Below are 21,060 nucleotides of genomic sequence, written 5' to 3'. Positions count from 1 at the left end.
TGCTGTACACCAGAAATTGGCAAAACATTATAAACTGACTATACTTCAATAAAGAAAAAAATAAAAAACAAAAGCAAAAGCAAAAATGTACAATTTGTTATTTTCATTTTCAGTAATGATTAAGGAAGTTCCAATCAGACAGTTTCCTCTGCAGATGATAACTAGAAACTGAAGAAATACAAAAGTTAGTTACTGGAGAGGGAACAGAAGCAGACAGATTCTATGGAATCCAAGCTTGAAAGCAAGAGTTTTATGGTGTAAGCTGTCTATGTTCTCTTTCAGTCAGGCAGGTGCAGCTGCTGGGGGCATTGGTGGAAAAACTAGTCTTTTTGGCTAGAGAATCCAGAAGATGTAGACTGGGACAATCTGAGGGAGAGATATTTCCAAATGAGAGAGAGCCAGAGAGGAAATACTTGATTTATGTCTGTTCCTATCTCTGCATGATTTATGAACCACGGATGGTTAGAGCAGTATATCCAGGATACAATTTATAATTACCTGACATATGAAGAACTAGGAAAATAGAATCCATTTTCAAGAGGACAAACAATCAATAGAGACCAAATTTGAGATGATCCAGATTTTAGAATTAGCAGATAAGTATTTAAATAAATAAATACACTTTAATACACTTGAAATAAGAAATGAAAGAAAAAAAACCACACAGACTGAAAATGAAGGGATAGAAAAAGATATCTCATGCAAATGGAAGCCAAAAGAAAGAAGGAGTAGTTAGACTTACGTTACTGTAATAAAAGACAAAGAAGGTGATCATAAAATGTTAAAGGGGTTAATCCAATAAGGAGATATAACATGTAAATATTTTTGAACCCAACATAAGAGCACCTAAATGTATAAAGCAAATATTAACAGACCTGAAGGGAGAAATAGACAACGATACATTAATAGTAGGGGACTTCAATATCTACTTTCAACAATGGATAAATAATCCAGACAGAAAATCAATAAGGAAACATTGGACTTAAACTACACATTAGATTAGGTGAATTTAACAGAAATTTACAGAACATTCTATCTAAAAGCAACAAAATATACATTCTTTCCAAGTGCATGTGGAACATTCTCCAGGACAGATTATATGTCAGGCTACAAAACAAGTTTAAGTAAATTTAAGATCAAAATCATATCAAGCATCTTTTTTAATCACAATGGTATGAAACTAGGTATCAATTACAAGGTTAAAACTAGAAAGTTAAGAAATATATGGACATTAAACAACAAACTACTGAATAATGAATGGATCAAAAAAGAAATTAAAAAAAGAAGTAAAAAGTAATCTTGAGCCAAATAAAAATGGAAAGACAACATATGAAAGCTTATAGGATGCAGTAAAAACAATGGAGATTTCATTAGCAGTCAATGCCTACATTAAGACAAAAGAAAGAGCTCAAAAAAAAAGAACCTAATTTTACACCTCAAGGAACTAGAAAAAGAACAAATAAAGGCCAAAGTTAATAGAGAAAAGAACACAACAAAGATTAGAGCAGAAATAAGTGAAACAGAGACTAAAAAAGTAATAGAAAAGATCAATGACACAAGAGCTATTTTTTGTGTGTGTAAAAAGATAAATGAAATAGAAAAACTTTCAGCTAGATTTACAAAGAAAAAAAGAGGATTCAAATAAATGAAATTAGAAATAAAAGAAGAGACATTGCAACTGATACCACACAAATTAAAAAAAAAAAGGTGCTGATTTTGAAAACTTCAGAAAAGTTGTAGACCTTAAGTCAACAATTGTTGAAATAAGACTAGAATAAGATGAAAACAAGGGGAGAATAACACTACATTATGTAATATATGCTATATGTTACAAACATGTTCTGAAATACAAAATAGAAAACAAAATATAATTCAGCCAACTAAAATTGGGGATGACAAGGCTAAGGGAAAGAGAAAATTTGAGTGAAGTCATCAATTGTTTTGTAAGCCATAGGTGAGAGTTTAGGATACCATTAAAATGACAAAGAAAAGAGTGAAGATTAAAAAAGGAGATACAGATCAGGGCATTAACAAGATATAAATATAAAGGTCACTGTGAGTACAAATCATGAAGAGTCTTAAATACAAAAAAAAAGTAATAAATAAATAAATGATGGAGAAGAGGAGGCTCTTCTTTACAGTAGAAACCAACCTTAACCAAACCAATAGATATCACTTAAACTAAACGTCAGACCAGGTGAACTTAGGAGACATTTACAGAACATTCCATCCAACAGCAGCAGAACATAATTCTTTCCAAGCACACATGGGACATTCTCTAGGATGGATCACATGTTATGACCAAAGGGTCAAAATTAACATTACCAGTAATTGGATTAATCAACAACATGTGCTTCCCAATATTAGGCACTAAGAAGACAGCCTCATTTCTACTGCATTCCTGCCAGTCAGGCATAACTTGAATTTAATCACAAAGAACTACCAAACCACCACAGACAGGGACAGTCTATGAACTAACCGATTTGTTCCACTGTTTTGTTGCTGTTGATTTTACTGTGAAAGACATTATTGTAGAATTGTCTGTGCAATTAGATAATTACCATCCATGTTAACTTCTTGATTTGATTTCTTTATTTTGAAAATTAAGAGAATTCTATGCTTTAAGAAAATGTATGCCATCGTATTTAGGGGTAAATGGGCATTGTGTGTACAATTTGCCCTTAAATAGTGAAGAAAAAATAAGAATGAAAGACAATAATAAAAATAATGAGAAGAAGAAAGAGGAAGAAAGGAGGAGATAGAGGCAGAAAGGAAGGAGGAGAAAGGATCAAATGACTCTGAGTGAAGAGCCCCAGAAGATTTTTGTGCTATTCTTGCAACTTTTATGCAAGTTTAAAATTAGGTCAAAGATAGAAGAAAAATAAACATTTTCAGTGGGAAAAAGTCTTATGAGATAGTAACTGAGGAAGCTCCATAATGTAAGACTTGAAAGCTGCATGGGTGGTAATTGCAACCATTCAACTTTCCAACTTGACCAGAGGGGAAGATGGATTTGTCTTGCAGAGCCCGTTAGTAACTGTAAGTTTAATCAGAGGATGACACCAATTAAAGCTGCTGCTCCATATGTGATCTTCTTATTAGAACAAATCAATAGAGCCCTGGGGATCTGTCATATAGCTATTGATTTGGCTTTTGTTTTTTCCCTGTGCTGATAAAAGAGCAGCTTCCAGAGATAGCAGTGTGAACGGCTGCCTTTTCTTGGGATTATATAAATCATTCAGCTTTGTCCCAGGTAAACATCTCGACCACCAGAAATGTGCTTCAAGGCAATGGGAATGTGGAATATTGGAGGATGGAAATTTTGATAATGACTGTGGCCTTATGATAATTACTGATATAAGGACTGAAACATCAACTCATAGTTCCTTCCTTAGTGAGTCAAATATTTATACACTTAACTAATTTCCCTTTTATTTTGACTCCTTCTCCCTGACTGTTAATACTGGAGTTACTTTTGAATAATGCTCCTGTTTTGTTCATAGTGCATGGTATCGTCATGGAAGTGCCTTATAAACAGAACATCACCTGAGAAGTTGAAGAGGATGCTGGACTTTGAGCAGATGCAGGGGCTCATAAAGCTTTATCATCCTGTCCTTGGGACTAAGGTATGTTTTCAGCAGTATGAGTACTGGCTAAATTTCAGTGGGATACTCCCTTTTTAATTAAAAAAAAAATTAATTTAATTTTTTTGGAGGAGGGAGGTAATTAGGTTTATTTATTTATTTTTTTAATGGAAGTCCTGAGAATTGAACCCAGGACCTTGTGCATGCTAGGCACACACTCTACCACTGAGCTATACCCTCCCCACGAGACTTTCTTTTTTTTAAGCATAAGAATGAGGAATTTTTTCCCCTCAATCTACAAAACAGCAATAGACTCACAGACAGAGAACAAACTTATGGTTATTAGGGGGTAAAAGGGGTGGGAAGGGATAAATTGGGAAATTTGCACCTCCTGGGGAGTGATGGAAATGTTAGCTATCTTGATTGTGGTGGTGGTTCATTGGTGTATACATCTATCAAAATTTATCAAATTGTGCATCTGAAATAAGTGTAGTTTACTGTACAGGAATCATATCACGATAAAGGTGTTATTTTAAAAAAAAAATTAAGAGAGGGAAAAAAAAAAGAATGAGGAAAAGGATTTGTAGGGTTATTCCATGTGCAAAGGTAGATTGTGGAGAACATTGTCATTTTTCTCGGCCCAGCATCTAAACTTTGAATCACAGAAGATTTAAAAGCTCAGGATATTCAGGGAGTGTTTGTGGTCAGCTGCCGCAGACAAGCACTCCGAGGAGAGGAGTGATGTCAGCAGCCTGTGGTAGGACTTTGGCTGTGTCCAGTATCCCTTGGTCACTGACTATTTTCCAAGCTTGGTTTTGAACATTTTTAATCATTTTGTGAACTACCCAATGTAATTCCAATAAATCCAGTGTCTGTTTAAATTAAAATATTTTATGTAATGCAAACTAAGCTATTGTGGCAAAGAACCTCATAAATAGACTATTGGGCTGCTGCGTAACTGTTGAGATGAATGGAGCTCAGAACGGTCAGGCAACTCGTTTCCCCAGCCTCTTGCAGGGAATTAGAGTCTATCTTGATGTTCACATCTCTAGGGTGTTGTTCTAGTCCTAGTGCTAGAAGTGGAATCATCAGCACCATATCCACATGCCGCTCTTAGGAAAGGGGAAGAGAGTAGTGGAGGGCAGGTAATTTTTTTTGTTTCAAGAAATGATACAGAAATTACAGAGATAATTTTTTCTTGCATTTGATCTTTGACAATTTAGTCACATGACTACTCTTGGCTAAAATAGAGGTTAGGGAACAGAGTTTTTAGCGGGGATGTTCTGTGCCTTAATATAATTGGGAAGAGGGAAAGCTTCTATTGGTAAAGTAAGAAGGGAAAAATGGATCCTAGGGGACAGTCTTTATGCTGGGCCACATTTGGATGGAATTAGTTGCTATTGTTTGCAACTGAAAACCCCAGTCACATTATGAAAGTTGTGTTAACTTTAAGTTAACTACCTATGCAAATATTTGAAACTAGGAATCTGTTTTCGAAGGGAGATATGGTCAATATTTAAATGTTCTCTAGCTCCTCCTTTAACTTTGATGAGTTTGTCCTCAGTACACTTAAAAGATCATTCTGTCTACAAAAATTTAATTTTTTCACACTATGACTGTGTAAAAAAGAACTTTCAGGTCATGGAAAGTTACTAAATATTAGAATAATTCATGAATGGAGAGACCAAATTCATCTGTATAAAGGATCATTTAAAATAAGATGTATTCTTTGTCCCTCCCTCTTTGAGTCAGTTTGCTCAGGCACTCAGGAACGTACACATATTATGCCTATTTCTAAAAGGATTTGAAGTGGCTTGAATTCAAAAAGTGCAAGAAAAATTAAAGCAAAAACGACTAACATGAGAAGAGTAAAAAGAATAGGTAAAATTAATGAAAGCGTGTAAATGGAGGTGGGATAGGAGTTCATTAGTCAGAACAAAGAAAATTACTGCAAATGAGCGGAGAGATTCACACTAATCTTTCCTAACATCTAATCAAAGAGAGATGCTTAGATGTTCAAATGGGGGTGTGTGTGTGTGTGTGTGTGTGAAATTTCTGAAAGTATAATACTGGACTAGATAAGTCATAGAAAGTCAACCAGTCACTGCTGACATCTTAAAAATTTGCTCAGATTATTAAAAATGTGAGACCTGGGAGAGTACTAGCATAGCATAGCAATGAAAAAATTAGAGGGTAGTAATTAAACAGTCACCTTTGAAAAGCTTTTCATTTTGATTTGACATCCTCACCTATAAATTTAACCTGGTCTCTTGTCAAACTACCTCCCTTTTTCAAACCACCTCCCTTCTTCACTGCTGTAGCAACTCATCCTCCAGCAGAACCACTGAAGACCTTCTAGGGAGCCTGGAGAATTAGAAATTTTATATGGGTGTGGTGTCAGTGAGGGTCTGTGTGAGTACACATATAGACTTGCTCTGATGGTTGACTGACTATAGACAGAATATCACGATCATCAGATTATTTAAGAAATTATGAGAAGGGCAAAAGAAAAATCACTGTATATTCCATCATAGTGATAATTTGTTATGGTTAAGTAATTTTTACGTTTAATTCCAAAGATGGGCTTTTACTGGTCCTATTCCACCTTTGATAGGAGAGTGCAGCTTGCCAGTTGGGGCATCCTGACTGCAACTCTGGACTAAGCCTTGTGCTTCATTGAGCCCATTTTAAAATGGAATTATGAGTTTCACAGCTCCCACTTCTGTTCCTCTCCACTCTGTGTTTCTTTCACTCTCAAGTGGAAGGGTTTTGAAAGAAAGGACCATCAAACCCTTGGTGAATACAGCTTAGGCTTGGACAACATACATGTGCCCCTAGGAAAAGTCTTATGAAGATTTTTTATGACTTATCTGGTCCAGTATTATACTTTCAGAAATTTCACACACACACACACACACACACACACACACACACACCCATTTGAACATCTAAGCATCTCTCTTTGATTAGATGTGAGGAAAGATTAATGTGAATCTCTCCGCTCATTTGCAGTAATTTTCTTTGTTCTGACTAATGAACTCCTATCTCACCTTCATTTCCACACTTTCATTAATTTTGTCTATTCTTTTTATGCTTCTTGTATTAGCAGTTTTTGCTTTAATTTTTCTTGCACTTTTTGAATTCAAACCACTTCAAATCCTGTTAGAAATAGGCATGATATGTGTATGTCCCTGTGTGTGTGAGCAAACGGACTCAAAGAGGGAGGGGCAAAGAATACATCTTGTTTTAAATAATCCCTTATTCAGGAGAGTTTGGTCTCTCCATTCATAAATTTTTTTTATTGTGATGTTACGATTTTGTGGATGAGCAAACTGGTTTAAGAAGAATGTGTGCCTGATACGGCATAGAATTGGGTTATTAAGAAAACAGGGCACAGAGCATGAATAGAGTTACCATTCTTTGAATGATAAATAAAGTAAAAACGCCCTTCAAGAGTAGTTAGATTGTCCATTGCTAAAGGTTTTCAGTTGGGTCCTTAAGTTTTTTGCAAGAATATCTAAGAGGTTGTCACTTTCAGGAAAAGTGCACTGTGTTTTCTTTTAAAAGACAGGCATATAGTAATATGAAGACCTTAGAATTTTAATTTTCTAGAACTTGTTATCTGAAATTCTCACATGTTCTCATCATTTAACTTTACTGAATGTGTAAGTTTGATTAAGGACAGGTTTTATAACCAATTTCATTTGTGAACATTCTGAAGAAAGGACAGTTAAAAGATTTCATGTGATCTTTGGTGATTTTTTTATTGGATATTCTATTATCTCTTACCTTAGCCAAGCTCTCTAAATTATAAAGCTAAGTTTTAAAGGCAAGTGTTCTCCTCCCACATTCTTCCTTAAAAGGATTGTGTATATGTGTGTGTGTGTATAGTGTCCATATACTATCAAATAGAAACTAAATAAGCTTTCAGACTCTGGTAGAGTATTTGAAATTTGACGTATTTGAAACTGAAGTCACTGTCCAAAATATTGGAAGTTCAACATTTTTTTAATGAATTTATTCCTTGTGAGTAAATGGTACCATGTTGATTCCCGAAGCTGAAACAGGTCACTTTTATGAGCAAGGACATTAGTTTTTGGGTTGAATAACTTTGCAAAATAGTTTATTCCTGTGATGGTTATATGATGATTGCTCCTTCCCAATCTGCTTTCCATTTTCTACACTTCCCTCTTTTTGTCTCTCTCTATACCATCTTCCCTCTTTTTTTTTCCCCTTGGGTTCAATATCTAGGTAAAATGATGAAAACAACAGACACATTTTCATATTTAGCTTTCATAAATAGCATTAAAGTTAGACATAGTGCAGTTAATTATTAGAACACTATTTAATAGAAAAATTGGGGAGTCTTTTTCTATCGATCAAAGTAAAACATAGTAAAGATAGAATAATCTTGAAACTACCACGTGAATACATGGTTTTACAATGTGCAGATTTAGGAGAAAATGATGGTACGATATTTGTAACAGCTGGGGAAGCAATTTAGGGATTTTGAAATGTTCTTTCATTCTGGTTTATTTATTCTACTTCTCAGAAAATCGATCTTAAGAAAAACAATCCTAAGTTAGAGGAGAAAAAAAATTATGTCTACGTATAGTCATTATAGGGTAATGATGGAAAGCATGGACTCAGGGGCCAGATTGCCTGCATTAGAAACCTTGTTGTTACAGTAGCTGGGCAAATGCTCTGTGTCTCAGTTTATTCATCTGTAAAATGGGCATAAAAACATCCACTTCACAAGATTCCCTACTTTGGATTAAATTATTTAAATATGTAAAGTGCTTAGAACACTGCATCTCCCTTACTAATCAGTATTTAGCTGACCCTTGAACAACATGGGGTTTGACTTGTCATGCAGTTGAAAATTCACACACAAGTTCACAATCGGGCCTCTGCGGACTCAACCAACAGTGGATTGTGTAGTACTGGAGTATGCGTTTAGTGAAAAAAGTCCACATGTAAGTGGACCCATGCAGTTCAAACCTGTGTTGTTCAAGCGTTAACTGTATATGTGTTTGTTCTTACTAAATTTAGCAGTAGAACTAATATTAACGGGAAAACAATAAGGAAAGAAAAAAATAACTATTCAATATGATATGAGGGAAATTAGGCATATCTATTAAAGGGATGCTATGCAGCTATTAAAAATAATGACTAGAAAGACAACATTAAAGCTACTAGTGATATAATGTTAAGCAAAAAGCAAAACCACAAACAATAATGTATATTACACGACTAACATTATATACGCTAGCTCTTCTATGCATATGAAGAGAGGAAGTTTATGCCAATGTTAACTGTTGAATATTGATAGATAATGATACTCATTACTTTTACTCACTCTTTTTTATTTTCTAAATTTATCTTTCTTGAATTAAAAAGCCGCAGGCATTTCTTTTTTAAAATAAGATGTTCAGATTGAATGCTTCCCAGTCTTTCTCATTAAACTTGAAACAGGACAATTTGTTAGACCTGTTATTTTTTAATTATTTCTCTTGGTGCGGTGATGAAAATGATTGGAAGAAAATTCAGATCAGGATTCAGGGTTAGTGAAATCATTATTTTATTTCTTTCTGGATGATTAGACTGGCATTGAAACAGCAGCTGCAGAATCAGCCTGGCATGACTATCACGATTTATGGCAAATATGTATTTACTTGCCCCATTTATTTTTGTTCTATTGTTATAATTGAATTACTCATACTTGCAGCTTTTTGCTGACTCATTTTTGAAACGCATTTTTTTTTCACCACTTTTATTCCAAAGTATGTTTGTTTTGCTCTGCTAAGGAAAGGGTTTGAATTGGCCACACTGAAAGCTGAGGGCCTCTTTGTGTCTTCCATTTCTCCTTATATCTACGTTCAACCCCATCAACTATTCAGACACAAAGCATCCACACTTTGGATGCTTTTGAGATGCAAGTTCTGTTATGATCTGCATTGGGAGCACTGTTAGTAGAAATGCACCATCTGTTCAGCTTTGGCCATTTCCATGGAGGGTGGGCCAGTGCAGGGACGGATAGCTTTTCATGAGCATGTCGTGTGCGTCCCTGGTGGCTCAGCTGATCAGTATTGGCCAAATTTGGATCCAGAGACAGTTCTATGTCTTCAGGTGGATTGTCACCCTCCCCTGAGTCAGCCAGTGCGAACAGAACGTTTTGTATTCAGCAGGCAGAGAGCTCCAGCTGACCTCAGTGGGCCTCCTTAAGATGAACACTTGTAACCAGAAGAAAATGGGTTCCATGAGTAGTGGGGACACTTGACTTTGCATGAAATGGTGTTTCATCAGTTCCTTGAGGTATGCTTCAATTTGGGCCCAGCAATTCCAGAGACGTGGCTCATCTCCCCCTTTATCGATCTCAGGCAATTCTGAGCATCTTTTTACTCTTCTTTAAAAACTGGCTGTGAATTTAAACAGCTGCTGCGCATGCAGGAAGGTGACAGAGGCAATTTGGCTTCCTGGGAAGAGTGTGACCCTTGTTTCGTGCAGAGGGTTAGAGAAGCATGTCTAATCTAATTGTCTCCTAGTAATAGAGTCACTTTAAGACAGGCTGCTAATGGAATTCGTTCCTGGTTTTTTAAATAGTGCCTTCTGAATAATCTAGCAAGGTTGGCTTACTCCTTCCTAGTGCTTTGCGGTCTGAAAAGTGAGACCAGTTCCTGCCTATGGTTACTCTCCTCAGTCCTCTGGGGGTGATGTAGATCCCCTCAACCTCTGATGGTATTGAGATGGGTCAGAACCATGTATTGTGCAGAATATATCCTATGGCCTTTTGTTTCCCAAGGCTAAAATTTCATCCCTTTTATTTCTGATCCCAAAGTATGTCTAGGCATCTGCAGGTCAGCCTCTCTGAGATGGTCAAAGAGCTTGCGTCATAAGTATATCCTAATTTTAAAATGGCAATGTTAGATGCCTCAGACTTAAATAAAAGTCCTCTTCTCCTGGTAATTTCCTATGGAAGCCTTAAATCACCTTGTAGGTAGAGTAAAAAATTAATAATAATTGATGTCTGAATTGAGGGTAAAAGGACAAAATCTTGGGTTTTAGTTATTAGTCTAAGCCAGTGACCAGTCAGGCTCCATGATCTGTGACCTTAAGCTGAATTGGGAGAACTTGATCAGCAGGAGGTAAACCTAGATACTTTGCATTTACCTTATCTGGCAGGAAATCTCTTTACACAAATGTACTCACAGGGCGCATTAGAAACGTTGCCACCTTCTTGCAAAGCTCAGAAGTTTGCAATGGTGGAATCGCCATTCACAAGGTTTAACTTGAATTTCTTATTTTTTCTTTATCAAAAATCTGTTAGTTTTTATTTCTCATCTCTCAAAGACTGGATGGAGTGAGGTCTTGATCCAGTGGCCTAATGTCCATAATCCTTGTGAGGATGTATTATTCTGCTTTAACAAAGTACCACAAACTAGGTACTTAAACAACAGAAATTTATTGTCTCACAGTTCTGGAGGCTAGAAGTCCAAAATCAAAGTGTTGGCCAGGTTGGTTCCTCATGAGGGCTATGAAGGAAAAGTCTGCTCCAGGCCTTTCTTCTTGGCTTCTAGATGGCCGTCTTCATGTTCACATGGCATTCTTCCTTTATGCTTGTCTTTCTCTAAATTTCCCCTTTTCATGGGGCCACCAGTCATGTTGGATTAGCGCCCTTCCTAATGACCTTAATTCCACTTGGTTACCTATGTAAAGAACCTAACTCTAGATAAGGTCACATGATGAGGTGCTGAGGGTTAGATCTTCAACATATATAATTTGGGGGAACACAGTTCAGCCCATTCATGAGCATCTTAGGTCCTAGGCTTCTTTTTCTATGACATAGGATAGGCCTGTGAAACCTCCCTCCAGGGGAAGGTTCCCCTCACCCTCACATGTGTTTCAGCTGAGGAATAGCTGTTTTCTGATTCCTGAATTCAAATTATTCTTAATATTTCTGAAATATAGAGCCACTTGGGCACGTGCTGCCCAAACCTTGCTGCTGTTCTGTCTCCACATGTCATGAAAGGGAAGTGCCTTTCAGATTTGATGTCCTGCCACTCATTCCCGACTTCTTCAGAATGATCCAGATGAAATGGTGACATTTTAACCTACTGGTTAGGGAGCCTTCTCTCTTCTCCAACATAGATGGTGTTTGCTGGAATGAATACCATTTTTCCCCTTATATGCTTCTTTTGATTTGGAGTGTGTCCCAAAACTTGAACTTGTGGAGAAGATATAGGAATCCTAGATTGGTCTCTCCATAATTCTTTCCTTGTCTCTAAAAGCAGAATGGAACTTGGGACAATTGATCTAACACTGGATTCCTAGGCTCAGAGTTAAAAATTTGAACTTGATTCTCACTAATACTTCATGGATCATAGAGAATTTGGCGGCCTTGCCTTTTGAAAATGGCATATATTTGTCAGCTCACTAATGTCTGAAAGGCTTATATACAGAAAAGTATTCTTCCTTACAATGGATCTTTGCTTAAGCTGTATGGTCTTAAGAAAAGCTTAAGAAGAGGTTTGATTATTTTTATAAGTCAGGCTAGAGCTCTATTTCTTGCAAAGGTCACCTTCCTAGTCCACATCTGCCCTGGTCCCTGGGGCCCAAGCTTCTGCTGAAGTCTTTGAATTTGCTCAAAACAGGTAAGGTCTGAAAGTTACTCGCTTAAGGCTTAATGTGCATAGCCCTGACTCTATCAAGACAGCCACTCGCCTGTGAAGAGTCACCATCTAGCCTGTGATCTGCCAAGGTGAGAATTTCAATTGGCACACAGCTAAATTGCAACCCATCCATTATGTCTCAAGAGTAAAAGACCAATTGTAAACTCAGGTTGCATCCAACTTAATGGTCCAATATAAGTCTCCCACACTGCAAAGTCAGAACGTCCCACTCAGACATTACATGTTGAAGTTCAAGGACCAGAGCCATGTGTCTTGAGCTCATTTACATCTCTCTATGTGTTATTTTGATCCACAGATTCCATTCCTTCTTTCTCAGAGTTTCTGGCCCTCCAAAAACAAAACAAAACAAAACAAAAAACAAAACAAACAAACAAACAAAACCACTCCCCCCCAAAACAGAAAAAACCTAGAGCTTGAGAGGGGCACAGTGAACAGGACTCCTCCTCCCCATCCGAGTTCTGAACCAAATGGGAAATAAGGCAGGCGGCCAACCAAAGTATTATCTTAATTTACAATAATGCTGATTTTGGAGAGTGTGGCATGTGTCTGGGGGCAAATGAGCTTTGTCAAACTGAAACATAGAATTAGACAACTATACCCACCAGTCATAGGATGGCTGGACCATCATAGATAGTTCTACAAAGGTTTTAAAGGAAATTGAACCCGAAGCTGGTTTCTTAATGTGATTCTCCTAGTGTCTTCAGAGAGACACAGTCAACTCTGTTGATGTGGAAGTTGAGTGTGTGTGTGTGTGTGTGTGGGCGGGGGTGGATATATGTCATGGTTTAGCACTGGGAAAAGCACTAAAGTGTTAAAAAAAAAATGAAGACTCTCAAGTAGGCTGAGTCTTGTAGACAAAGTCCATTTTCTAGCTGTGACATTTTGTAAGGAACCTAAATGAACTGGGTTCAGTTCTTTTATTCGTAAATTGAGACACAATGAAATTTTCCTACCTCCTAGGGTTGATGTGAAGAGTGATGGAGATAATACCCATATAAGTCACTAATGTCATGGCTGCTGCTGAGAGGGGGCCATCTTCATTCGTGTATTCATTTGTTTATCCATTCAGCTGACCATTAGTTCACTGGTTTACTCATTAACTCACACCCATAAGTTTTTTAGTATCTATTCTGTACATAAATACTTTGTCAGCATAGTGAATACTAACATAATTCATTATCAATGTCAATAGCATCCGAGTCCATAGCTGGACTGCACTAAAAACATTTGGAGGTACAGAGAAAATAAACTAAGTTTTAAATATGTCACTGATATTGGTATTAATTATACAAATTAATAGAAAGGAGAGAATGGAAGATTTTAAGGCATTTTCAGAAATATCAATCAATATATGCTTTGGGAAAATTTCTGAAAATATTATATTTTATATAATAAAATAATTATTTTGCATTTTATTATCTTCATATATAGTATTGTTATATAAATATATAATTATATATTCTATTGAATAACATAATACCATATTTTAATGTCATAAAATTGATATATAGTATTTTTGAAACACAGACCCTTTAATTTTATCCTAGTTCTTTACAGATTTGATGCAAATTAGGTTCTTGTAATTCTAGAGGCATTATCATGAACGGGAAAAAAGTATAAATAACTCTAACAAGGAGATGAGGCCTGTTGAACCTCCGCACACAGCGTGGGCCCAGTAATTGAAGACAACAGAAGCCATGGGAGGTGGGCCATCCATCCCAGAAGACGCTGGGGGTGGATGGGGCAAGGTTTGCCCAGTGTAGCATTGGAGGTGCTCTCTCTCTGAAAGCAGGTACGCCCTAAGCTCTCAGAAGCACGCACTTAGTGCCTTTGCAAAGATGCACTGAACAGAATAATTATGTGAGCAAAGACTGTGAACTGTAAATAACTCACGCAGGAGGAGTGGGAGAGGGGCCTGTGGGCATTGGCAGGGATCACGCAGAGCCCTGGAAGTGAAGGCTGGCACCTGAGGGTCCTTCCTTGTGTGTACCAGGCCCTTACAGATCCAGCTGAGGCTGTTTCATTTTGATCTAAATTATTCTGTAGTTCAATTCTTTCTTTAGTGTCCTGCACTTAAAGCGTAGACGAGTGCATTATGCGGCCTCAGGAAACGTGTCTGGTCGAGTTTAATGATTCATACCTGAATGGACTGATCAGGTTGGATCTGCCTTACCTTACAGCGGTGCTAGCAATCGGTGAGGGCTGGGAAATGCTATGAAGACCCTGCTCCCTACAAGAGCTTGGTTTCTGTGACCTCTCCTGGCATGTTTCATAGTCAGATGGTGGTTAAGTGGGACTTGGCAAAAGGGAAACAGAATCTCAGATAACAAAGGCTGAGGGGAGGAATCACATGGGCTCTCCAGGGGCGGACTCCTTGTTTCAGCAGCTCTGAGGATTCGTGGATGGGGATGTGGTGAGAAGGCTTGTGGGGCATCCTTCTAGCAAATACAATGACTGAAGCTTTTTGTGATGGCTAAGAGATGAGAAAAAAGGATCAGGAGGCGTCAGGGAGGAGTGACTTTATGCTGGTCCAGAGTAATTATGAACAGTATCAGAAACATGAGCAGATGTGAAGGACTGCACCGAAGAGATGGGCTGTGCTGGCGTAACAAACGGTCTTGGTCCCGATAGTGGCATTTGTTGTGTGCTTGCTGTGTGCCGGTCACTGTGGCTCGTGCACATTGGCTCATTTAGATATAACCACTCTTTGAGACTGGTAGTGTAACCAAGCAGGACCCTGTGGGGACTTCCTGGGACAGACCCTACTCCCATCCCCACCATGTCCTCCGCCTGACTCTTGTCTGTAGAAAAACTTTACTCTCCCAGGCTTCCCCCAGTTCCAAAGAGTGCACTTAATCAGAGAAGTGAGAAAATGCAGAAAGAAAGAAAAACAGTCAAGCAAGACAAAATAATAGCTTAGCCATTAAACAAAGTCAAGGACCTTTAGCTCCTCCCCAAGGGCTAGAGATAATATTCTGAGCCATGTCCTGAGCCTGTTTTGCAGAGACTGAAACCCCCACCAGGTGGAAGAAGTTAGCTATGTGCTGCCCACAAGCACGTGTAGACCCCAGGCCAGTTGGAACCAGAAGGTTGATGATGTTGACTCCTGATTATCTCACCACCAACCAATCAGAAGAATGTCCACGAACTGATCACGTACCCCACAAACCCCTCCCTCACCTTATCTTTAAAAACTTTTCCCTGAGCGTCTTTGGGCAGTTCGGGTCTTTTAAGCACTAGCTGCCTGGACTCCTTGCTTGGTGCCCTGCAAAAAATGCTGCACTTTGCTTTGCCACAACGCAGTGTCAGGGGAGTGTCTTTCCTGCTCTTTAGTTCATTTGGTTCAGTTACAGTAGTGGTCTTCGGGCATTTTCTTCTGAAAAGGGAAATGAGACATGAGTTCAAGCAATGCAATTAATAAAGGGCAAAGTCAGCATTTCAGCCCAGATCGTATGAACTCTAGAGAGCACATTTCAAGCTATTTCTCTACATTTCTGTGCATACTATAGGAATTAATTTGTGGAACAAGGGTATAGAAAATTCTCACCACTGGGCGCTGACTGAGAATTTCTGGAAAGAAGTCCAAGTTTAGATGATGTTCAGGGAGGCAAATTTATATAATTTAGACAAGAAGGAATCACTAGTTTTCTGAGATTGTGCACTTTGTGTCAGGTAATAAAGGAGATAATTAAAGTATTTACTTCATATTTTAAAGATTAATTCATATATTAAATGCTTAGATCCATGCCTGTTCTTATGGTAAGAACTTTTCGTATCACAACAGAATAAAGAGTGCAAATGATAGTGATTTAGGGTAGATGTTATTCCTCTGTAATTATTAGTATTTAATCCATATTTATTAGTTAATATTTGCTTCCAATTGCAAGTGATAGAGGTTCAACTCAAACTAGCTTAAGTAAAAATTTTAAAAGGCCATGGGCTTCAGGTAAAGCCAGAATCCAGAGGTCACACAGTGCCACCAATTCCTCTTTCTCCTTCTCCTACTTTCTTTTGGTTTTCTCTTGGTTGACTTTGTTCTCAGGCAGACTTTTGACACATGGTCCCAGATTAAAATGAGCAGATCTTTCCCAGTCGATCTAACAAAAGTCATAAGAAAGACCTGCCTGGGTCATGGACCTACCCCTGTGCTGAGAGACTGACCACAGGATTTGACAGCTTCACCATGGGAGTGGGAAGAAGGAAAGCCCCAAAGGAAAAGATTTCAGGCATACGAAGACTAACTGATACACCTGATTGATGTATTTGGCTTCATGAAGGATAAGAGCCTTATACTATCTAGTCTTCGTTTTCCATAATAAAGTTTCGTGTTGAAAATGTGATAAATGGTATAAATTACGATGTTTCAGATAGATCACCCATTTAGGGGGATTTCTGGGGCAAGAACCTCTTCCTGCGTGAGACACTTTTATTTGTTTCGTATCAGTCAATCGCCAACAAGCCTTTATCAAGCAATTCCCATAATGTGAGAATCCTGTTCACACACAGCACAAATTGAATCATAGCACAGTCAATGTCATGATCATGGAAATCTCTCCTGGCAAGCAAAGCCCAGGCCCCAGCAAGCACACAGTTCTGAGTCACATTCAATAACACCACTTCAGAGCTGTCCCAGAAGACGGGTCGTCTCTGTAAACAGCATATGGCAGGTAATCTGTGTGGAGCAGAGCCTTAAAATGTTTTGCTTTTATTTTCTTTTTTAGTGTCCCTCATTAGGGTGATTTCTCTATTGATCAGCCCTCTCTAGGAACCAAAAAGGAAAACAAATCTCCGATTAGTTTGCATGATTAGCACTGACTGATTAGAGAGAGGAGTGTGAACCTCAGGCTGGATTAGAGACGTTCATAGGATTTGTCACCATCAGAGGAATTACAGCTAGGTAGATGAGCACAACCTCCTTTCCTACAGAAAACCATGTTGAGCATACTTCCGACTACAAGTAAGTACAGATTTCAAACGCTGCTTGGCCTCAGGCCTTGCCTCGGGGTGTCGAGTCTGGAGAGGTAGTCGGGGCCTGAAGGGGCTGTCTAAGGCAACCGGACTTCATCCCAGCTATGGGCAGTGTTTAAAAAGTTTGGGGAAAAGTGATAAAATGAGATTTTTCAGTTGAGAATGAGGAATAGATGGAAGGAAAGCAAGAACTTTTACTTTCTTGAGAGTACATTCCAGGGGTCTGAACATAGAAAATTTAAAGTGGTGGAAAGCAGCCTGACAGCAGAGCAATTTCAGAGCGAACTACGAATTTCAGCGGTGGGCCGGGAGCGCTGAGAGGAGTGTGTGTGGAGCTCTAGACTGGAGATGGGCTGTCATGATGCCATGCAGGGTCTCATAATCTCCCTTTCCTTCTCCTGTGACCATGGCCCTTGGGTCTTGGCAGATCTGAGTCAGAAGCAGCAGAAAGACTGGGGCACCACCCAGGGTCCGTTCCCTTGGTGCCTGTGTTTGGAAGATGTGCTTATATTTGTTTTTGCACAAAAGCGTGTCTGGTCTGAGAATTTGCAATAGATGAGGCCATGATGCTGCACTGAAGTGACTTTGCAGAGGAGGAGGTAGGAGTCACGTGCACTGCGTGTTCATCGCCGAAGTCACCTGGTTCTGCTCCACTAGTCCCAAAGCTCCCTACAACTTTAAAAACATGTTTTGATAACATCCCTTTACTCTCTTGAGTTAAAATGATAGATTGTGTAACCTACCTACACACAACCATAATTTCAAACCTTAATACAATGCCCTAACTGTACTTTGAAGTAGATGTAATTGGAAATTTACTCACAGTATTATATATTTCAACATATAACTGTCTGGGAATGAGTATATTTGAAGATAAAAAGAAAAAAAAACTAATACAGCTTTATAAAATACTCTCTTCCCAAATGAGAGCCACTGCGCAGTCCCAATACCTCCTTTTAGAGATGAGACGCCTGTACTGTGGAGGTGAGGGGCACTGTCACTCCCTAGGACACACCACGAGGCAGAGCAGGAGCTCAGGTCCCCCAGCGCAGCACCACTGCTCAGCTGCAGCCCAGTGTCCCCTGAAATAGACTCCTGCAATAGAAGCCCCAGGGACAAGCCCCCCCCTACATTGAATAGTCTCCAGAGCAGGAAGAAATATTATGGGCTTCAGATCTTCTCTTTATGTCCATTAGGATGGGGGGTGGGGCATAAAGGGAGTGGAGAAGTCAGCAAAGCTGCAATCAGCCATATTCCAATGACCCTGATAGTTCACTTCCTTACGTGTTCATTCATTCATTCATTCATTCATTCACTCACCCTGTAATTTTAGGACTATGCCTGCTCTTGTGGAGTTTGTAGCCCAGTGCAGTATATACTAAGTCAGGTGTTGACAAATGCAATGAATAAAGAGGATACTTGTGATTGTATAATGAGGGAAGAATTCTCTGTACAGGAGACATTTAGCTGAATCCTAAATGATGTGATGGAACCAATCAAGCTGACAAGCTGACACCTGCATTCCAGGCAGGGAGACCAACACGTTGTAAAGACCCTGAGGCGGAACAGAACTTGTCACTGATAAAGGCAAGTGCCAGAGTAAAGGAGTTGATACCATGGTCTGCTCTTTTTCCTGCCCTTCCTCCACGCTTGAGCATATGACCCAGTTTTGGCTATTTATATCCTCTTCCTACAGACTTTGAAACTAAGACCTTCTGGGCCACCCTGGGTGGAGCCTGCTTTTCCAAGAACTAGTTGTACAATTTTTTGTTTGACTAAATGAGTAACCCAAGACCATTCCAACAACTTATGTTTGTGCTTAAGTTAGCCAGGCTGATTTCTGTTTTTTACAGCACAATTGCTAAAAAATTAACTGACTGCTGTACTTAGCTCATCTTTCATGGTGATACCGGTAGATAACTGAGATTAACTTCATCCATTGGAAAATAGAAAAGAGTAGTTGCACACCATATTATTGGACTAGATGGAAGAGGTTGGTTCAGCACAACAGACATTAGCAAAATCATCATCATCAAATAATAATCTTAACCCACCAATAACCACCTTTCTAGATTTGTTACCACTTTACCACAATTTGGGCACTTTGTAAACATCGCTTCTATTGGCCTGCTCTATATTAAGTGGCAAGAAGTTTTTTTAGAGCTGGGTCATCTGTGCACTAGACTTGTTTTCTGTGAAAATGCCAGCCAAATATTCAAAGGCAAATTGAACCAATTAAGCATATAATAGGCCAAATTTATCCTAGGAGGCCTGCTGTGCTCAAGAGATGATTCGTTTGCATTTTACTTAGCAAAAAATGATTGTTAAGACCATACAACAAAATGTCAGATGAATCTTCTTTGGAAGATACTCGGAGTCCGAGTGCCCAGCAAAGACGTGTGCAGTGGCTTGGTGTGCGGGCAGTCTTTTGCAGTTGCTGGATATGCTTGGAGTACTTTCTAAGAGAATCACTGGAAATGCACCAAGAGCTTTTTAAAAGCAAATTTCTAAATCATTATTTAAAGTAATATTTTAAACTCCCACATATGCTTTGGGAAGCAGTCATTTTTATACCCAAATTATCGCTCCAATTTTGTCTTTTTTTATGCTTTCTTGATTTAACACCTTTCTTTTTCCTACTTCTGTATAGTCTTTTTCAAAGCTAAGAACCACATTTTCTTTTATTTTCTTATTTCCTTCTTCATTGTTGGTTCCCTGGGTTTAAGTTGCTTTGGGGTGTTCTACCATAAGTAATAGAACAAAGTGTGTTTGCAACATTTGGCTTCCAGTTTCCTTTAATTTATGATTCTCCAGTAGCATAAACGTTTCTCTTGCTAATTTTTTAAATTGGTTTACATCTTTCTCTGAAAATAAATGTATACTCCAAAGCAGCTGCACTATTTTACATTTCCACCAGCAGTAAATGGGGGTTCCAGTTTCTTCCCATCTTTGTCAACACTTATTATTATCTGTCTTTTGATTACAGCCATCCTAGTAGATGTGAAGGAATATTACTTCATTTTGATTTATGTTTTCCTGGTGACTAATAATGATGAAAATCTTTTCATGTGCACTTGCTGACTCTTTGGAATTTTTGGTCTAATTTCACCTTCTCAGGGAGGTCTGTCATGAACACTATTAAAAACTTCTAATAGCCCCTAATTTTATATTTTCAACCATCTTTTTATATAGAATTTGTCATCACCTTAAATACCACACGATTTATCTATTGTATTCATATTCATGTGTGACTTCTTCACTTCACTCTGATCCAATTGTGAATAATCAGCAAAAGCAGGGATCTTTGCTTTGGTCATTGATTATATTCTAAGTGCCTAGAAAAGTCTCTCAATAAATATTATAGAATAATGAGTGAATGGAGAGAAAATCAGGCCCAGGAGAGACAAAGCAATAATTATGGAGACTGAATGGAATAACCATTGCTTTTGCCTCCTTTTCATGGGTAAACTCTTTGGGCTTGTCCATTTTTAAAACTGATGTTTCTGGACTCCCTTATCAAAGGTGTTTAAGAACACATCTAGAACACATAAACATCTTAAGAATAATTTTAAAAAGAGTCTCTGGAAGTTTCTCTTTTGTATCTTTGACTCTTCGTACCTGTGACTTGGTAACAAGATGACTAGTAGACTGACAAGGATTTTTCATTTCCATTGAAACCATACCAAGACTGACAACCTTGAACTGCCATTTTTACCTTAGAGGTGAGGCATTGTATTTATATAATTAAAACATTCATTAGAAACTATTTTTCAGTAAGGGCAAAAATGGAGACGGAGTTGGGAAACATAGCACTTATA

At 38.3% G+C, this 21,060-nt stretch overlaps 1 long non-coding RNA gene across 1 annotated transcript in view; it reads left to right on the top strand.

The window, feature by feature from the left end:
• Positions 1–2,791: 2,791 nt before the first annotated feature.
• LOC141577664 (uncharacterized) overlaps positions 2,792–21,060 on the top strand; it is a 35,710-nt gene continuing 17,441 nt past the window's right edge. The window contains exons 1-2 of the long non-coding RNA XR_012506895.1: positions 2,792–3,039; positions 3,504–3,626. This is a non-coding gene — a long non-coding RNA (uncharacterized LOC141577664). The remainder of the gene's footprint in view (positions 3,040–3,503; positions 3,627–21,060) is intronic.

The sequence above is a fragment of the Camelus bactrianus genome, chromosome 5 (assembly GCF_048773025.1).
Source record: "Camelus bactrianus isolate YW-2024 breed Bactrian camel chromosome 5, ASM4877302v1, whole genome shotgun sequence".
In the NCBI taxonomy this organism is placed as follows: Eukaryota; Metazoa; Chordata; class Mammalia; order Artiodactyla; family Camelidae; genus Camelus; species Camelus bactrianus.
Note: the sequence above shows the minus strand (reverse complement) of the source record. Positions and strands in the feature narration are given on the sequence as shown.